Source organism: Podarcis tiliguerta, assembly GCF_965153285.1.
Source record: "Podarcis tiliguerta genome assembly, chromosome: 2".
NCBI lineage: Eukaryota > Metazoa > Chordata > Lepidosauria > Squamata > Lacertidae > Podarcis > Podarcis tiliguerta.
This window is the reverse complement of record NC_139535.1, coordinates 21,349,245-21,368,795: the sequence shown is the minus strand read 5'-3', so window position 1 is coordinate 21,368,795 and position 19,551 is coordinate 21,349,245. Positions and strand designations below refer to the sequence as shown.

At 45.7% G+C, this 19,551-nt stretch overlaps 1 long non-coding RNA gene across 1 annotated transcript in view; it reads right to left on the bottom strand.

Moving 5' to 3' along the window:
* LOC310671142 overlaps positions 1 to 16,948 on the bottom strand; it is a 33,896-nt gene extending 16,948 nt beyond the window's left edge. The window contains exon 1 of the long non-coding RNA XR_014507824.1: positions 16,695 to 16,948. This is a non-coding gene — a long non-coding RNA (uncharacterized lncRNA). The remainder of the gene's footprint in view (positions 1 to 16,694) is intronic.
* Positions 16,949 to 19,551: the final 2,603 nt, after the last annotated feature.

Genomic DNA, 19,551 nt, shown 5'->3' with positions numbered 1-19,551 from the left:
AGGTCCGTTCTTAACCTGAAACTGTTCTTAACCTGAAGCACCACTTTAGCTAATGGGGCCTGCCGCGCTGTCGGAGCACGATTTCTGTTCTCATCCTGAAGCAAAGTTCTTAACCCAAGGTACTATTTCTGGGTTAGCGGAGTCTGTAACCTGAAGTGTATGTAACCTGAAGCGTATATAACCTGAGCTACCACTGTAATGGTACCACTGAGAGCTGGACCATAAAGAAGGCTGATCGCCGAAGAATTGTTGCTTTTGAATTATGGTGCTGGAGGAGACTCTTGAGAGTCCCGTGGACTGCAAGAAGATCAAACCTATCCATTCTGAAGGAAATCAGCCCTGAATGCTCACTGGAAGGACAGATTGTGAAGCTGAGGCTCCAATACTTTCTCCAAAAGACTTTCTCCACTTCGCTCCCCTCCTGCCGGTGGTGAGTGCAGGAAGGCTCACAAAGCCCACCGTATGCTAATCCCTTCGACCTTGGACACCAGAGGAGGCTTAGTAGCACACATGCGGTCCACGAGCTGGAGGCTCCACATCCTTGTTGTGGTTGGTGGGTGAGTAGGTCTGTGTGCAGCAGGGTGTCAGTACCTTGGAGAGCTCACAGCAGCCAGTACTAGCTAGGACTCATTTTGGGAGAGCTGTTGCTTCAGCAGCACACTGAAGACTGCTGGGGCCTTGTTAACACTGGATGATAATAATAATAATAATAATAATAATAATAATAATAATAATAATAATAAAATTATTTATTGGATGGCCCAAAACTCCTTTTACCCCACCTTCTCCAAGGAGCTGCCTGTTCTTTTAAATCAAATTTGTGGAAGCTTTGGCCCCACAAATTTTCCTGAACTTCCTGGGCCACTGGCCATGCTGGCTAAGGCTGATGAGTGATGAGTGATGAGTGGTGGAATGGGTTGACCATTTCTACCATTTCCTGAAATGATTTTGATCAGAACTGGACAGGAAGAGCTGGCAATTAAAAACTATAATGGCATTTTAAAAAATCTTATATGCAGGGAATAGTATAAAATCACAGAACTGAAAGCAGACTCGAATATGATATAGTCCAAAAATGGCCAGCGGGCTGGGTAAAAACCTGGCCCTCAAGACAAACTGATTTAACCCTATAGTGTTTTAGTCTAGTTTTTGCTGCTTCTCCTTACACCCATTCCAGCTTTACACACAGTTGTAAGAAAATGATGCAGCATTGCTTTATGTAGTCAGTTTTCCCCAAATTACTTTCTTTTCCTTCCTTCTCTGGTAGCTCACAGAATTTCTCTTTCCTTTTGCTGTTGTTGACATGTGCATTGCTCTGAATGGATGTTTGCAGCCAAATACCCACGATAGCCTCCAGCTAACTTTGAGCCCAACGTTCTGTGTCTCTAATTAGCACCATTTGCTTCTGATGCACTTTTCACTTATTCACACCAAATTCTAGTTGCTTTTCTGCCACTCGTCCTCCTGCGCCTTCAACTCCTCTCAATCAGTTTTGTACATCATCTATTTGCATGAAAAACTCTCTCGAAAACATTCCTAAGCCACCTCAAAAGTCAAATAAGCACACACACAAACCTGCACACCACCCATGACATTTTCTCTCCCCTTTGATTATTTCTGAAAACAATTTCATTTCTCATTAATTTCATTTATTCATTTGTACAATTTGCTTACAGTTATACCTCTGGTTCCACTGTAACCAGAATTAATTCGTTCTGGAGGTCTGTTCTTAACCTGAAACTGTTCTTAACCTGAAGCACCACTTTAGCTAATGGGGCCTCCTGCTGCTGCTGTGCTGCCGCTGCACGATTTCTGTTCTCAGAAGCAAAGTTCTTAACCCGAGGTAATATTTCTGGGTTAGCGGAGTCTGTAACCTGAAGCGTATGTAACCTGTAGCGTATGTAACCCGAGGTACCACTGTACTTATTTTTGCAGTTTCTTACTCATCCGTCACCCATTGCAAGGCGGATTACAACAATATTATATACCATGACAAAACCATTGCATGATAAAATAATAATAATAAAAATAAAATAATAATAATAATAATAATAATAATAATAATAATAATCAAAACAGTTCTAAATGGAACAAAACAGTATAAATTCAGCAATGGAGGCAGGTCCCACAAAACCCCTTAGCTGTCAAAGGATTTCTCCCAGGCTACCCTCTCCTGGGCTTTCCACTGGTGGAGAATAGGGGATGGGGGGAAACCATGGGGGGGGGATGTCACCACACTAGCTGCAAGATAGTGGAAACCCCCTCTCTCATGAGTTGATTTGGTGTTCCTCAGCTTTCCTGATGGATGCAGCAGTTCTGCTCTAATACCACACTGTGCCCTAATTAAGCCGAATGTATCAGAAGAAACATTTTCACCCTGTTAGAGTTAATGGACCATTGCTAAAAGCACATTTCTAGTTGATCTTATCATTTAATTTCCAGAGCTACAGCAACTGGCCTCAAAAACTCGTGTGCCAAAGCAGTGCCTTTGAAAAAGCAAAAGCTATAGCAGGTTATTGAGGGTGGGTGGAGAAACCCCACCTGCGGCACCAGAGGTAGTTGGCGCTCAAAGATCCCTGCAGTAGGTGAAGCAGAGCCGGCTAAGTCTTGCTTTCTCCCCATGCTTACTCCGTGCTGAGTTCTACAAGGAGCAACGCAGAACCTGATGAGATGATGCCACAGAAACTAACTACAGCTGGCCTTGTGTAAGTTGCTGCACAACCAAAGTGAAGCCATTAGTGCTGCCCCAAAGCATTCTGCCATGAAGTACCACTGCTGCTGAAAAAGACTATGAAAACCAAAAATACCCAGCCAAATTCTGCATTAAGGGCCCTTCCTTACCAGGTTCCTTGCTCTGTCTCAAACAGGGTCGGGGGACGTGTGGCCTTCTAGAGTTGTTGCACTCCAATTCCCATCAACCCCAACCAGCCTGGCCAATGGTTATGGATGATGGAAGTTGTAGTCCAGCAAAATCTGGGAAGGCCACAGATTCCCTACCCATGAGCCAGGTGTTCATCTCTTCCCCCTTCATATGTGAACACATGAATGTATCTTAAGGCTGCAATCCAGAGAGGTGAGGGAGCCAGGTGTCAGTAGACACCTGTTCCAATACCTTGTGGGGTTCGTGGTGGCAGGGCAGAAGTGAGGGTGGAGCAGTAGTCTTACACTCCTTTCCAGGTTTCCCCCAACCCCTTTCTTGTACCATCTCCCTTCCTTTTGAAACAATAGGAGGAGATAACACCAGCTCCAGGGCTGAGGCAGTTTGTACCACTGTCCAGGGGTATATGGGGGGGAATGCGGTGGGGGACTGTGGCTCTGTAACTGACCACATAAGAACTGTCCTGATGGATTGGACCAAAGGCCTACCTAGTCCTCCCCTGTGCCCTCTCCACTGTTGATGAGGAACCAGCTGCAGATCTTTCTACAGCCTCACAAAAGAGGACTGGCGTGTTGGATTTCTCTCATTCGCTCCACCCTTGGAGAAGGTGATCAGTGGTTACTAGTCATAATGGCTATGTTCTTCCTTGACTGCTGGGGGCATTGTGCCTCTGAATACCAGGTGCTGAGAATTGCAAGCGAGGAGAGTGTTGTTGCAGTCAGGTCCTGCTTTTAGGGCTTCCCAGGGACTAATAATAATAATAATTTATTATTTATACCCCACCCATCGGGCTGGGTTTCCCCAGCCACTCTGGGTGGCTTCCAACAAAATATTAAAATACAATGGTCTGTTAAACATTAAAAGCTTCCCTAATCAGGGCTGCCTTCAGGTGTCTTCTAAAAGTCTGGTAGTTGTTCTTCTCTTTGACATCTGGTGGGAGGGCATTCCACAGGGCGGGTGCCACTACTGAGAAGGCCCTCTGCCTGGTTCCCTGTAACTTGGCTTCTCGTAGTGAGGGAACCACTAGAAGGCCCTCAGCAGTGAACCTCAGTGTCCAGGCAGAACGATGGGGGTGGAGACACTCCTTCAGGTATACTGGACCAAGGCCATTTAGGGCTTTAAAGGTCAGCACCAACACTTTGAATTGTGCTTGGAAACGTACTGGGAGTCAATGTAGATCTTTCAAGACCGGTGTTATGTGGTCTAGGCGGCCGCTCCCAATCACCAGTCTATCTGCCCCATTCTGGACATCTGGTCGGTCCCTTTGAGACTAGGACACTGAACTAGATGACCTGTTGGTGTGATTGAGCAAGGAGCATTTTATGTGATCCAATATCTCCAGTGTTTCCTGAGATGCCCTCCCACCAGACCATGGGGTTGCAGGATAAGACTCTTTGAAGCTCTGTTATTTGCAGTGGTAGGATTATCAACAGTGGGTGATGCCTGAGCATAGACTGGGTGAGATTTCTCTTGTTAAACAAATGGAGCTTCAGTGGATACATTTTCTAACGTCGGGTGGGGCAAATCTGCTCCTCGATGAACCCAGAGGGACCACTTCGCTCTCTCTGTGTGGGCAGCCGACTGACATTTTATCTCTCTCACACAAAAGCTGCACTACGTGGAGAGGTAAAAAGAAATCCGAGCAAATGGTCTAGAGGCTGATCAAAAAAGATGAAGCTCATCTCCATAAATCAAGTGGAATAATAGAGTAGGAGATGTCCTATAGCCCAAAGATGCTGACAAGCTGGGTGAGATATTGGAGGAAACTGAAGAAGAAAATTATATTACTAATGATTTTCATTACCCACATTATTATCGACGGTAAGCCACCAAAGATCCTAAGCGTCAAGTTAATAATCCACAGTGTTCATTAATTCATATCAAGGAAGCGGATATGGTGCCTGCTTTGGACAACGGTTTTCCCATTACATGAAGGCAACTTGGCTCAACTTTATAAAATATAGCTGGTTGGGTGCAGAAGATCAGCATCGAGTGGCATCACTCATCGCCAGTAGTTAACTCAATGAACGTTGTCAGGATACATATAATGATTGATGGCTAAGGAATAAGGCTGGCCACTATCTCCCTGCCCTTGGACACAATGATGGCTGCATTTATTATTCCTCATAGTTTCCAGCTTCTTAAGTTATATCCACTTGCAATTGTTGCTCTCATCAGAATAGGCAACTTGAGTCAGATGTGGGGCATCAAGGGTGGGGCAGCTGTGGGGCACCGGATTTTGCTGCGTTATGAAGGCCACCAACCCTAGCCAGCACGGCCAATAGCTGGGGGAGATGGGACTTGCAGTTCAGCAACACTGGGAGAGCCACTCAAATTCCTTGGCTGAAGTTCTTACAAATGGCACCTCATAAGACTTTTATTAAGAGACAGGCGTGTTCACACTCCAGAGTCAGAAGGGCATGCCTCTAGGACAGGAATGGGAGCTGTTTTCAGAACAAGAGGCACGGTCCCATTTCAGCAGACTTCCAGGCGCTGCATTCTATGTTGGGCAGTGCTAGAGGCAAAGCAAAAATGGATAGAGCAATAAATGTGAGTGTTACCTTTGCACAGGAGGTTAGTCGAAGAAGAAGAAGAAGAAGAAGAAGAAGAAGAAGAAGAAGAAGAAGAAGAAGAAGAAGAAGAAGAAGAGTGGTTTGGATTTGATATCCCGTTTTATTACTACCCTAAGGAGTCTCAAAGCAACTAACCATCTCCTTTCCCTTCTCCCCCACAACAAACACGCTGTGAGGTGAGTGAGGCTGAGACGCTTCAGAGAAGTGTGACTGGCCCAAGGTCACCCAGCAGCTGCATGTGGAGGAGCGGGGAAGTGAACCCGGTTCACCAGATTACGAATCTACCGCTCTTAACCACTACACCACACTGTCGCTCTCTCTCTCTCTCACACACACACACAACCCCTAGCTCCCCAGCACCTACTTGCCTGAAATTGTGCAGATTTTTATCCACTCAGAAGGAGATGCTATGCCCACAAATTTCATCCAGCCCCGTCAAAAAATTTATTAGGCAAAAGAGCAATTGCTTAAATCTGTGGCAACCAACATGGCACAACTCCTTACTGGGACTGCAACTGCTGTCACCCCTGACCAGGCTGGCTATGGCTGATGGGAACTGAAGTTCAAGAACATCTGGGAGGTACCACATTGGCGACCCCTGGCTTAAATGTACAGCTGTCTTTTACAGACCTGCAGGAAATGTTTGAAGACATTCTGCTTTGCTCAGGACACTGCAAACAGGTGGTTCGCCCCAAAATGAACATCATGAATCTTGGCCTGCAAAGAGTGCCTACCCTGGGGCTCTTACTGTCAGGAGTGTGTGCAGGAGCCAGGCCCTGTAGGGCTTCGCAGAACTGGGGCTTTCCTGAGTTTGTTCTCAAGATGCAAGGTGCAGCCACACAGGTGAGGCTGATTGGTAACACACAGCACCGGGTGGCAATAGCCGGGAAGGGATATAAGGTCAGCATTTCCCTTTGGCTTTTTGCCACAGCAACACGCTTCCTGCCTTGCTGCGTTTGGCTTCTTGACTCCTTGCTTCCTGTTCCTTGGACCCTTGGCTTCTTAACTCCTTGCTTCCTGATCCTTGGACCCTTGGCTTCTTAACTCCTTGCTTCCTGATCCTCGGACCCTTGGCTTCTTGACTCCTTGCTTCCTGATCCTCGGACCCTTGGCTTCTTGACTCCTTGCTTCCGGATCCTCGGACCCTTGGCTTCTTGACTCCTTGCTTCCGGACCCTCGGACCCTTGGCTTCTTGACTCCTTGCTTCCGGACCCTCAGACCCTTGGCTTCTTGACTCCCAGCTCTCTGAACCTTGGCTTCCAGACTCTTGGCTTCCTGACTCTCGTTCCTGCTCCCACCCCGCCGTCTTGCCCCCAGTCCTGACGTCCTCCACCAGGACTTCGACCGCCCGTAAACCAGACCGTGACACTTACATATCAGCTCAGGATGCGGATGAAGTTCATGATGGGTAGGATGGGCCTAGGATAAAGCATTTTGTGGGAGACGTTAACTGACTTCTGTCTTGAGGAGCACGCACAACTTACATGGCAGCTGGCTGGCTTTCTAGGAGGAGGCAAGATCTGTCTAAGGATCCATGTACTAAAATGACAAAGGTCCCCTCTGACCTTAAGCACATCTCTGAATCACTGGAGGCCGAAAGCTGCCATAACTCTCCGTAACAGGGAGACACCTTCAGTCGCATAAATAACGTTTCCTCAGACCCCCGAAGTGAAGTTGTAAAGGCTCAGATGCCTTAGTATGAATTATACACTACAACAGAACAACGACACCTCACCGCAGATTTTCTATTTATCCTGGTAAGTGAGCGCAGGGGTATGTTTCATCAAACTGTATTGATTTCTTTCCCCCAGGTCTTTTCTTTTTCTTCATCAATATAAATTTTCATATCACTAATTCATGTTTTGCTTCCAGTGTGCACAGATTAAAAGCGTCTAGAGTTCAAAATGCTTTGCGGTCCCAGGAGTTCCTCTTTTTGACAGAGCAGAACGTCAAAAGGAGAACTATCTTCAGAAGCTCCACACAAAGAATGTTTTATTCATGGCATATGAATGGCCCCTAAGGGGCCTCCGTTGGGAGGTAATCTTATATGTGGGTCTGCATCCAGTTCATAACCTTTTAGGGCTGTTTGCTCTGGGCGGGTGGGCAGGATTACATTGACAAGAGATGGAGTTCTGGAATTCCTTTCCACTCTATTCACAGCTTCTCAGCCTTTTCCAAAATGGCGGATGCTGAGAGAAAGAGGCAGGTACTTTGGCCTGAAAACTCAATGACATACACAGGGGGGAGAAGCTGGCCATTCCCTCCCTTCTCCTACATTGCTGTTGTTTAGTCGTTTAGTCGTGTCTGACTCTTGGTGACCCCATGGACCAGAGCATGCCAGGCACTCCTGTCTTCCACTGCCTCCCGCAGTTTGGTCAAACTCATGCTGGTAGCTTCTAGAACACTGTCTAACCATCTCGTCCTCTGTCATCCCCTTCTCCTTGTGCCCTCCATCTTTCCCAGCATCAGGGTCTTTTCCAGGGAGTCTTCTCTTCTCATGAGGTGAGAAGTCTGTTTTCCCTTAAAACAATACAGTGGTACCTCAGGTTAAGTGCTTAATTCATCCTTGAGGTCCATTCTTAACCTGAAACTGTACTTAACCTGTAGCACCACTTTAGCTAATGGAGCCTCCCGTTGCTGCCATGCCACTGGAGCACGATTTCTGTTCTCATCCTGAAGCAAAGTTCTTAACCCGAGGTACTACTTCTGGGTTAGCAGAGTCTGTAACCTGAAGCGTATGTAACCCAAAGTAGCACTGTAATGGCATTATTTAACACACTCATCTGTAAACCTGTACATTGGTTCTAATGAACTTGTCTAAACAACCGGAGGAGATGTCAAAATTCAGCCTCAGACCCACTGAAGTATAAAATCCCACCTCTTGTTCCACAGATCTCCAACTAATGTCTCTGTTATATAACCTCGCATAGCACTGTAATACTACCGGAGTTTAATGCTTGCCAAGCAAACTTCAGAAAGTAATTGGCTCTGCATCACAACTGAGCATCAAAATCCTCCATCTTAATAAGGATTACTTGCAACTCTGCGCCGAGAAGATTTCCTCTGGTGATAAATCGCGAGCAGACCGGGATACCAATGAAACAGTGATGTAGGATCACAGGGCAGCAGGCAGAAAAGTTAAAGCTACCAGGTTTTCAACCTAACCCTTAAAACCATTTGGTTTCTGAGATTGGATCAGGCATAGAACATGTATTTTGTTCCAAGCTTATTTCTGCATCTGGAAGGATTGGGAAATTGATTTTCAAAAGAACTGAAAACTGAGTTTTAGATTGTTCCAGGAGCCACATTCTCAGAATTGCACCATTCAAGATGGCTGCATCCTAAATACAAACAGCCCTCGCCATAGATTAATTTTCAGTTTCTATGGGCATTGAAACCAAATTGCTACAGTTTATTTTAGGGGGAATTTTTTAATTGAGGCTCTTTTTGTTTCAATTAAGTATGTGCATTCTCACTGAACATCCTTCTGTCAAGCTGAATTTACATTTTTATCTGAAAAAAACCCCTCATTTTATCTATTGAAAGTATTAAATTATGCTGGAGCCACTTCCCCAACCTTAAAGAGACCGTTGTGACTCCACAGTGTTACAAAATCAATCCCTGAAAAGCAAGGCAGATGGAAAGAATCTTTTTTTCTTTTTTCATTGCTGAACCACAGATGCTTCAGGAGGACAATTGAGAATGAGCTACTGGAAAGACCTTTCTCCTCTTTTGACCCTCATTGCAAAACGTGGGTCAAGCGCACAGGAGTCCAGCTCCTAAGCGCACATCTGGGTGCCTCAATAAGAGTGTCCAGATGTGTTCCTGCAACACATACATTCTACTTTTAGACCAGCTGGTTCGCTCCCCAACTGTACAACTGGAGGTGCCCAAAACAATATAACCAAAAGTCAGGAAATTCACACTTCTCCGAATTTTGCAATAGTTTTCCAAACCCCTCAAAATTTGGTTTTTGAAGAAGCATTTATCAGGGGGAATGGACATTAAAATTCAGATACTGGCGAAAATAACACAGAAAATGCATTTTGTTTGGGGAAATTGCTTGCAAAAAACAACCACCATACACTTGTTTGGTAAAATCATAGAAAAATAGGTATAAGAAATTTATTTATTTCATAACCACTTAATTGTAAAAGCAAAAAACACTCAAAGAGAATAAAACAATTAAATGACCAATTAGAAAGAGTTAAATGTCATGGAATTCTACTCAATATTTATCCAGATCAGAACTCAGACGTATAATTAGCAGAGTAAAAACTTAAAACACATTGCAGGATTCCCAAAAAAATAGACCTGAGGCAATTATATTTCGTCCAGCAGAGCTTTACTGCAGTTGAAGGTAAATGAGCATAATGGTCACAAATCCAATACATTCAGGATTGGCACTTTTATAGTCCACATGACCTTGACAGAAGAGGTAAGAGAACCAGTTTAAACCAGTTGTCCTCAGCTTCTCTGAAGGTATAACCCAAACATCAGGAACTTTCTGCTTGTTTCTTTCACACAGAGAAGCTTCCAGAACCCTCTTGAATTAATTAGAATCGGAAAGATCTCTACACATCAGATCAATACTTCCTGCACTAAGAAATGCAAACTGACATTAAAAACTATTTAAAACTTTCAAAAAATTAAAAGTAGCAAATAAGCTAAACAAATCAAAACACACATTCACATTCTACATATCTGGGAATTGTGCATTAAAATGCTGGTGGGTGTTTCTTTTTCCTTACTTAAAAAAAGAACGATGAACTTGTGCAGAAATGGAGCAAACTGAACTGAAGAATGAGAAAACTCAGAGAAACCAACATTGGCAGTTTTCCCCCAGTCCCTACCTGTGGCTGACAGGGATGACTGCAGGCTGCCAAGCTGAGGGAGGTAGTGACTCTCATGCTGAATCATGAATGTGGGCAGCTGCCACGAAGATGACTCCCAAGGCAGCCCGCCAGCAGCACATGCAAATAAAAAGGCAGCATAAAAGGCTGACACTCTAAATCTTTGAACTGGTAGAACTTTAAAGACAAAGCCTTCCTCGCACAACAAAGAGCACCACAAGTTCAGATGGGAACGCTTTGTATGCATCAAACCATCCCAAGTGGAACCTGGATGTAAAATTCAAGTCCCTCTTCCAAAGTCTTTCGCAGGTTGACAACAGTTCGTTTTTGCATTGGTGACCTATAATAATAATAATTTTTTATTTATACCCCACCCTCCCCAGCCAAGGCCGGGCTCAGAGCGGCTTACAAGCAATAATAAAAACAAGATGAATAATTACAACTTAAAAACAAAAGTAAAATACAACATTAAAATAATGGAACATTAAAATATTAAAATGTAGCCTCATCGCAGGAGGAGAAGGAAAAGAAAAAAGAAAGAGAGGGAGGGAGGGAGGGAATCAAATTGGCTCCAAGCCAAAGGCCAGGCGGAACAACTCTGTCTTACAGGCCCTGTGGAAAGAAATCAGATCCTGCAGGGCCCTGGTCTCATGAGGCAGAGCGTTCCACCAGGCCGGAGCCAGAGTTGAAAAGGCCCTGGCTCTGGTTGAAGCCAATCTAACTTCCTTAGGGCCTGGGACCACTAGGGTGTTGTTATTTATGGACCTTGAGGCTCTCCGTGGGGCATACGAGGGGTACGAGGGTCCTAGGCCGTGAAGGGCTTTAAAGGTCAAAAGCAGCACCTTAAATCTGACCCTGTACTCCACCAGGAGCCAGTGCAGCTTGAAAAGCACTGGGTGAATATGCTCCCATGGCAGAGACCCCATGAGGAGCCTCGCTGCAGCATTCTGCACCCGCTGGAGTTTCTGGGACAGCTTCAAGGGCAGCCCCGCGTAGAGCGAATTACAGTAGTCAAGCCTGGAGATGACCGTCACATGGATCACTGTGGCCAGGTCGGGGCGGGAAAGGTAAGGGACCAACTGCTTGATGCGGCGAAGGTGGAAAAATAACAGCTGTACAAGGGATGAGGAACCTGTAGCCCTCCAGATGCTGCTGAACTCCAACTCCCATCACCCCCAGACAGCATGGCCAATAGGAAAAGGAGTCTAGCAATATCTCAAGGGTCAAAGGCTAGCCGCTCCTCTCCCATGCCAATCTTGATATTCCATTAGTGGTCTCCATGGCACTAGAGTCTAGGCTTCCTCCAAAAGGCTCAAATTTGCATTTCCCAACTTACACCTCACCTGGATGTGCTGCCACTGAAAAATTTACCAGTTTCCCCAAGGATCCCAGTCCAAATTATGTCGGAGAAGGCAACGTACAATAGATGGCTCTGGGATGCAGAGTAACTGTTTCCAACTTCTCAAATGGAAACTATAGGCTAGCCTAAGGCTGACTTTGGTGTCCTGGTTCACTGATAGACCAATGGCCAATTTCTGACGTCGTGTCTGTCAGTTTCTGGGAATTTAGCAATGAATGCTGGCTTAGACAGGCCTTGATCTGTTCTGTCAGGGAACTGCCATCGGAGCTGGAGGCGGAGAGAAGGCTCCAGAAGGATGCCGGAGAGGGTCCCAGCAGGGAGAGAGACAGCCCATCCGCTGGGGAAGGAAATCAGCGTAACACCAGTGGAGAAGGGGGGCAGATGGGGGAATCGGAGAGGTGGCTCCAGGACTCCTCGCCGGAGACCAGCGGAGAGAGTACGGGTACTCCGCTGCCCACACCCTCCCTGCGTAGAAGACTTCCGCGCAGGGGGAGTAGGAGAAGACTGGGCGTCAAACAGCTTTTATGCTGGAAGAGGTTCAAGAAACGCCCACTGACGGATTCTGCCAGCGACTGAGGCAGCCACGAAACTTGAGGCTGTCCAGTCAGAAAGGATTTCAACCAGGTAACCTAGCCAGGAGTGGCGGCAACTTATGCACGAGCAACCCCTAGAACCATTACATGTTCTAATAAGGCTTTTCTCACATTCATATGCAAAAGTGTTTGTGCAAACCTCATTGGTGGTTTTCAAGCAGAGGTTGGATGGCCATCTGTCTTGGATGCTTCAGCTGAGGTGCCTGCATTGCAGGGAATTGGACTAGATGACCCATGGGGTCCGTTCCCACTCTACAATTCTATGATCACTGAGCAGATATTAGTTTGCCTTCCTTGTTAAGACATTCTGAGTATGCATTCTTGCCACGGGGATTCTAATAATAAAAAAGCAGAATCTGCAGGACTGCAGCCAGACCGTTACTTTGGTCAGATTCTGTGTCCTTATCAACCACAAGGTCATCCATATTCCCTTACTGCCTGAGAAGGAAAACAAGAGCCAGTGCTGGAAGAGAAAGAAAAAAGAGTGCAACCATAGAAAAGTTATCCCAGCATGAAACCACAGCTTTTCATTAGGGCAGGGTTGGGGGAACCTCGGCCCAGTATACCTGAAGGAGCGTCTCCACCCCTATCATTCCGCCCGGACACTGAGGTCCAGTGCCGAGGGCCTTCTGGCGGTTCCCTCGCTGCGAGAAGCCAAGTTACAGGGAACCAGGCAGAGGGCCTTCTCGGTAGTGGCCCCCACCCTGTGGAACACCCTCCCACCAGATGTCAAAGAGAAGAACAACTACCAGCCTTTTAGAAGAAATCTGAAGGCAGCCCAGTTTAGGGAAGCTTTTAATGTTGGACAGACTATTGTATTTTAATATTTTGTTGGAAGCCGCCCAGAGTTTCTGGGGAAACCCAGCCAGATGGGCGGGGTATAAAAAATAAAATTATTATTATTATTATTATTATTATTATTATTATTATTATTATTATTATTGGCATCCGGATGTTGTTGGACTCCAACCTTCATCAGCCGAGAACCTCATAATCTCTGGGGAGGGATGATGGCAACTGTAAGCCTGGGAGACTACACTGTCTCCTTCCTTGAGTGAGGGTGACAGGTTTCTTTCCGCCTTTTGCCACCCTTAAGCAGAAGCATGAGAATCAAGAACAGTGGAGCTTCCAATACAGGGAGTTGTTCTTGTTATTTGCAGAATGGAAGCTTTTAGCATTGACTTTGGGGGAAGTGTGTAGCAGAACGAATGTGTGACCAGTGTTCTCACCCCCCAGTGGAATATTGAATGTGGGAGGTGAAAAAATAGCTTAACCGCAGCAGACGCAAGAGGAGCCCATTTGCTCAGCTCAGAGAGACACAGGAGAAGTCCCCATCACTGCCTGTGGGTCCCTTAGGAAGGAACTGAGCTACCCCAGCAAATTACCTAGCCTCTTTCTTTCCCCTGATCTCAGTTATAAATCTGCCGGTTGATTCAGCCCAGGCGATGTAGCATGTTACATTTAGGCACAAATGAGGGGGTGGGAAAAGAAGAGTAGGTGGGGAAGAGGAGGAAATTTCATTATCTTGACATGATCTTCAAAGGACTGGGAGGCAGGGGGTTCAATTAAGTGCCAGCAGCCGCTCACGGGTGGTCTTCACTGGGCAAAACAAGCCATGTTTGTAATAAGGCCCCATGGTGCTCGACATGAATAACTCAGAGCTCATCGAAATATCTTTTAATGGCTTAAAAGAAGCTGCTCTGGGTGGGGATGTTTTTGTGTTCTTAGCCATTCAGAAATTCTTTCATCTCCAGAATCGTTTTTAACAAAACTTCTCTCTTAAAAGAAAAAGGAAAGTTCCAACAATTAATTAGATTTGTGATGCTCTACTTCACTTATATGGCATTTTTAAAGTTTTCGCAGTAGAGGGAAAACATCTCGGAGAAATGTGAAAAGAGTGTGGTTTCCTGATTCATTCGCCAGAAAGTGATTTGTCTGAGGTAAAACATCTGTCTGGGTTTGGGCTAAAGAAATATAGGGCCTGCTTTGTGGAAGTATTTGGCTGCTAACTAGGGGTGGGTGGGTGTGAATGAGAATGAAATTTATTTAATTAATTTATATATATATCACCTTTCATCCGAGAATCCCAGAGTGGTTTCCAGTATAAAGTTAAAGGGACCCCTGACCATTAGGTCCAGTCGTGACCGACTCTGGGGTTGCAGCGCTCATCTCGTTTTATTGGCCGAGGGAGCCAGCGTACAGCTTCCGGGTCATGTGGCCAGCATGGCTAAGCCGCTTCTGGCGAACCAGAGCAGCGCACGGAAACGCCGTTTACCTTCCCGCCAGAGCAGTACCTATTTATCTACTTGCACTTTGACGTGCTTTGGAACTGCTAGGTTGGCAGGAGCTGGGACCGAGCAACGGGAGCTCACCCCGTCGCAGGGATTCGAACCGCTGACCTTCTGATCAGCAAGTCCTAGGCTCTGTGGTTTAACTCACAGCGCCACCCACATCCCTTTTGGTTTCCAGTATAAAAACACAAAAATACATAACATAATAACAAACAAACCAATGCTCTCTCTTCAATGCATTGTTAGCAGTTCAAAATTAGCCTTGCTAGCATGTGAAATGGCAAGCTGTATGGTTCCTTAATGTTTTAAGTGCATTCATTTATTTAATCATAGAATCATAGAAATGCAGAGTTACAAAGGGTCCCTATGGTCATTTAGCCAACACCCAGCAATGCAGGAACTTGTTTTCATATCTAATAAAATTTACACACCGCTTGATTGTAGCAAAAACCACAAAGCACTTTACAGAATTTATCCATCTTCCCATTGAGAGATTTAACTTCTTAAATTCTTGAGACGGACCTAAATCCTGAAGATTTACCCTGGCAAGTAATATATAGATATGGTATATAGTGGTATATAGATATTTTATAAATAAATAAAGGTGTAGAAAGCATCACCAATGAGGCGAGAGTAACCCCACTGATCCTATCTCAACCTTCATCCAGGATACCAAAGGTTTGTGAAGTCTGATGTTCATATACAGGCGTGGAATATTTCTCTCAGAGCACATTAAATATGGCCACTATAAACTTTCCTTCTTATCACACAAGTGTCTGAAAATGGCTGTCATTAATGTGGCTATCTGCTCCGGTTAGGTAAAGCTACCCCTGCCCGTACGGGCCAGTCTTGACATACTCTGGGGTTGTGCGCCCATCTCACTCAAGAGGCCGGGGGCCAGCGCTGTCCGGAGACACTTCCGGGTCACGTGGCCAGCGTGACATCACTGCTCTGGTGAGCCAGAGCCGCACACGGAAACGCCATTTACCTTCCCGCTAGTAAGCGGTCCCTATTTATCTACTTGCCCCTGGGGGTGCTTTCGAACTGCTAGGTTGGCAGGCGCTGGGACCGAGCAACGGGAGCGCACTCCGCCGCGGGGATTCAAACCGCCAACCTTTCGATCGGCAAGCCCTAGGCGCTGAGGCTTTTACCCACAGCGCCACCCGCGTCCCTTCTGCTCCGGTTAGCAGGATGCAAATAATAGTGCTACCAAGCCCAGTGACTCAACATCCAAGGATCATGGAAAACAAACACTAAAACAAACCAAGGAAACATTCTTCTCTTTTTAAAAAAATCTTTCTTATGAAAAACCCAACCATATGAGTTAGAACCATATGGAGTAGCCAAGATGGCGCTTTGCTGATATTGTGGCCTACAACTCCCATCATCCCTGCCCATTGTTCACGGCAATTGGGGCTGATGGGAGTTGTCATCCAAAACTTCAGGGGCGCACTCCCTGCCTGAATCCCTGGAGTCAGTCAGTGTAGACAAAACTAAACCAGATGGACCGATGTTCCTATGTGGCGCCCGCAGCACTTGCTCAGAAGTCGAAATGCTCCCATGGGCCTCACAGAGTAGGTGACTTCCATTCCGCATTGAAACCAACACACCCTGCACCTCAGAGGCCTTTAGAGAGGAAGAGGTGTTAGATGGCTGCCGCCACGATCTCAGCGCTACATTCAGTGACCTTTCGAACACAGACGGGAGTTGAAGTGTAACACCAAGTGGGTCTCAAGCAAGTTCTTGTTTCCAGGCAGCAGGTTGAGGCCTGGGGCTGCCTCCCCCAGCCATTTCATTAATGCTGCTCTGGGCAATAATTCCTTTTGCATTGATCCCTTTCATGGGCCGAGTAACCTGACTCTTCTTTTGCAATCTCATCAGACACACCAAGCAAAGCGAAAGGGCTACAGGCCTTCAGCAACGCTGTTCAGAATGTAGCCTTCAGAAATCGGCTGGCGGTTTTCCTTTCCCTTGTCATTCTCGCCTCCCCATCCCCACCCCGGCCATTAATTAGGCCGATCTGGTGTTGCGCTGTTATCTTTTCCACCTTGTAATAAAATCACGGCTAGTGCTTAAAGTAACAAATTGACTAATGTGACGCTAATAGGTTTAGAAACATCCTGGGTGAGCATTAATAATAACTTACATCGGCGCTGGTTTAGTAACGCTGCCTCCGCTCCTTCACCGAGGAAGCGCCTGAGTGGTGCTGAGTCCTTTCTGTCCTCTCATTTGCGTATTACTCGCCCAGCTGTAAGAGTGGCGGCTACCATGAGGGAGCTTTACTTAGTGTGCTGACTCCATCTTCACCCCAAATTTGCTATTGCTGAGGAAGGGCCCCTCGTGGCTGAGGCAAAGCTTGCAATGGTGGTGTAGGGAGATTGCAGAGGGCAGGGCTGTAAGGAGCAGCCAGGAACCCCCCAGACCCCCCAAAGTGTCCCTATTCTCTAGGGCTAGTCCCCGGAGCGTGTGGTTGGATCAGTGCCACAGTGACATATAAGCTAAACAAGCTATAGCTTAGGGCCCCACTCTCTTGGGGGCCCCCCCAAAAAATAAAGGAGAAAAAACGAGATGTACATTTCCAAAATATAAGATTAAGAAACAAATAAAATTAAACCTACATACAGCAGCAGTGGCAAAAGGGTTTAGATACCTGTTAGGTCCATAAATTACCATATAGCATATATTCAACACAGAAAAGTGACAATTTGTTTTTGACAAAGGGCAGCTGGGCATATAAAGGGCCCCATTACCTTCAATAGCTTAGGGCCTCATCAAACCTAAATCAGGCCCTGGGTAGGATGTCCCTATTTTCATCTGAGAAATTTGGAGGGCATGGAGGTTTGCAACCCCTCCCCTGAGCCAAGGAGCTAAGTAACTATACAACTTTTAGAAGACATCAGAAGGCAGCCCTGTGTAGGGATTTTTTTTAAAAAAAAAATATTAATGTTTTATTATGTTTTTATATACGTTGGAAGCCACCCAGAGTGGCTGAGGCAACCCAGTCAAATCGGAGGGGTGTAAATAATAAAAGTATAAAAGCATTATTATTATTATTATTATTATGGCTGTCCCTATTTTCATTGGCCCTCATGACTGCAAGCAAGAGGAAGGAATCAGGCCGATAATTGTTGTTGTTGTTGTTGTTGTTGTTGTTGTTGTTGTTGTTGTTGTTGTTGTTATACCCCGCCCTCCCCGGCCAGAGCCTGGCTCAGGGTGGCTAACACCAAAAAAATCACAGTAAATCACAGTAAAAATATAATAGGGGAAAAAGAGGCGGGGGGACCAATTTAAAATACATGTTAAAATGCAATTTAAAATGCAGCCTCATTTTAAAATAGGCAATAAACGCCTGCTCCCCACTCAAGCAGTGCTTAGGACAATGTGGGTAAGTAGGCCGCATCCAAGGAAGAGTGTTGGTCTTTCCAAGGGCAGGATTAAAAGGAAACAGATATATAAAGCAAGATGCCACATAGATGGTACCTACTGCCCACCGCCCACTAAAGATGGTGAGACGCTTTCCTAGGCACCTTCTAAGTCAAAGGTAGAGGACATCTCTTAAGTCCTAGTGCCACATTCCCTCTGGAAACCCTTCTGAGGGACACGTATAAGTGTTGGGTAGAGAATGCACATTTTCTCCTTTGTATAGTAGTCCTGTTTCCACACATCCACCTCCCTCCTGACAAGCAAGAAGCCTTATCCAAGTTGAAGGGCACGTTATCGCCTGTCAGAAATGCTCCAAGTGAGAAGCAAGGCCTGTAAGGAGCTTGGTCTGGCGAAGAGTTCTGAGGGCCACATGGGGAAGCCTGGAGGGCCGCAACTGGCCCTCAGCTCTGGGGATCTAGATAACATGGCCACATGGCCCATTTTACAGGGAATAGTCCTCTAGCTGAACATGCCCTGTATTTGAGGAGCTGTCCGGTACCAGTCTAGTTTTAAATATAAAGAATTCTTAAGAAGGGAGAGTGTGGGAGCCTTGAAGTTCCACGTCAACAGTTAGCACCTGAGCAGCAGGCGAGGAGAAGGAAAATTGGTCACAGTCACCCACAGACCCCATGTGAGGAATAATAAACATTGCTTTTTCAAAAAGAAAAGCCATAAGCTTGCAAACGGCTAGGTAATCACAGACTTAGTTATAGGGCGTATCTTTAGTACAGTCTGTGGTTAGGATACTCATAGGTAGGGCTGTTTTGCTGTTTATTGTATGCTTCCATTGTATGCTTTGACTGATACAGAACTCATTTTCACCCACTGGTGGTTTAGGCTTTATCGCTTGAGTCAATGTGTAAAAACATAAGAAAATGAACTGCAAAAGAAATGAAATGTTCTTTCATATAAAAGCCACAAGGACCGCAGCTATTAGACAATTCTAAGGCATAATGTTGCCTCGCTCAATGCCATAGTTACTAGACTCCTTCAGGCAAAATGTAGCTTTTCTTCTTCCGTGGGCTACAAGGCTGGCTGTAACACTAGATAATTTTTGGAAAGTTTTGATTAGCAGGCGTCAGCAATCATAGAACTTGCTGGCACCTGCTGGTGGTCAAGATGCAGCACCGGAAAGGATAGAAATTAATTCACATTTATTTCCAGGTATTTTTGTTTGGCTTAGCAAATAATTGCATAGGGTAACTAGGCAGTCGTGATAGGCCATAAACCTTGCTGTGCCCCAGCCAATGGGGAGACAAGGGAGGGAACTTGCATTCGGTATAGAGAATAAAAGCTTATGATTTGTTAATTCTTGGGTGTGCTTACTTTCTGGACACCCACTCTTGCAAAAATGTATTGTAGTCAATAAACTCTTTGCTGCTTCACCGATTTTGTTAAGATTTTATTTTGAGGGTCTCAGGCCCACTTCTAACACCCCACAACAGTGACATGTAATATATTTATGTTCACAGGATAGTAATTATTTCTGAGTTGGTGTCTGTGCATTTGAATTACCATATGCATATGCCCTCCTTTTTGGCTAGTACGGGGTGAGTAACAATCCTCTCAGAGATGTCTCT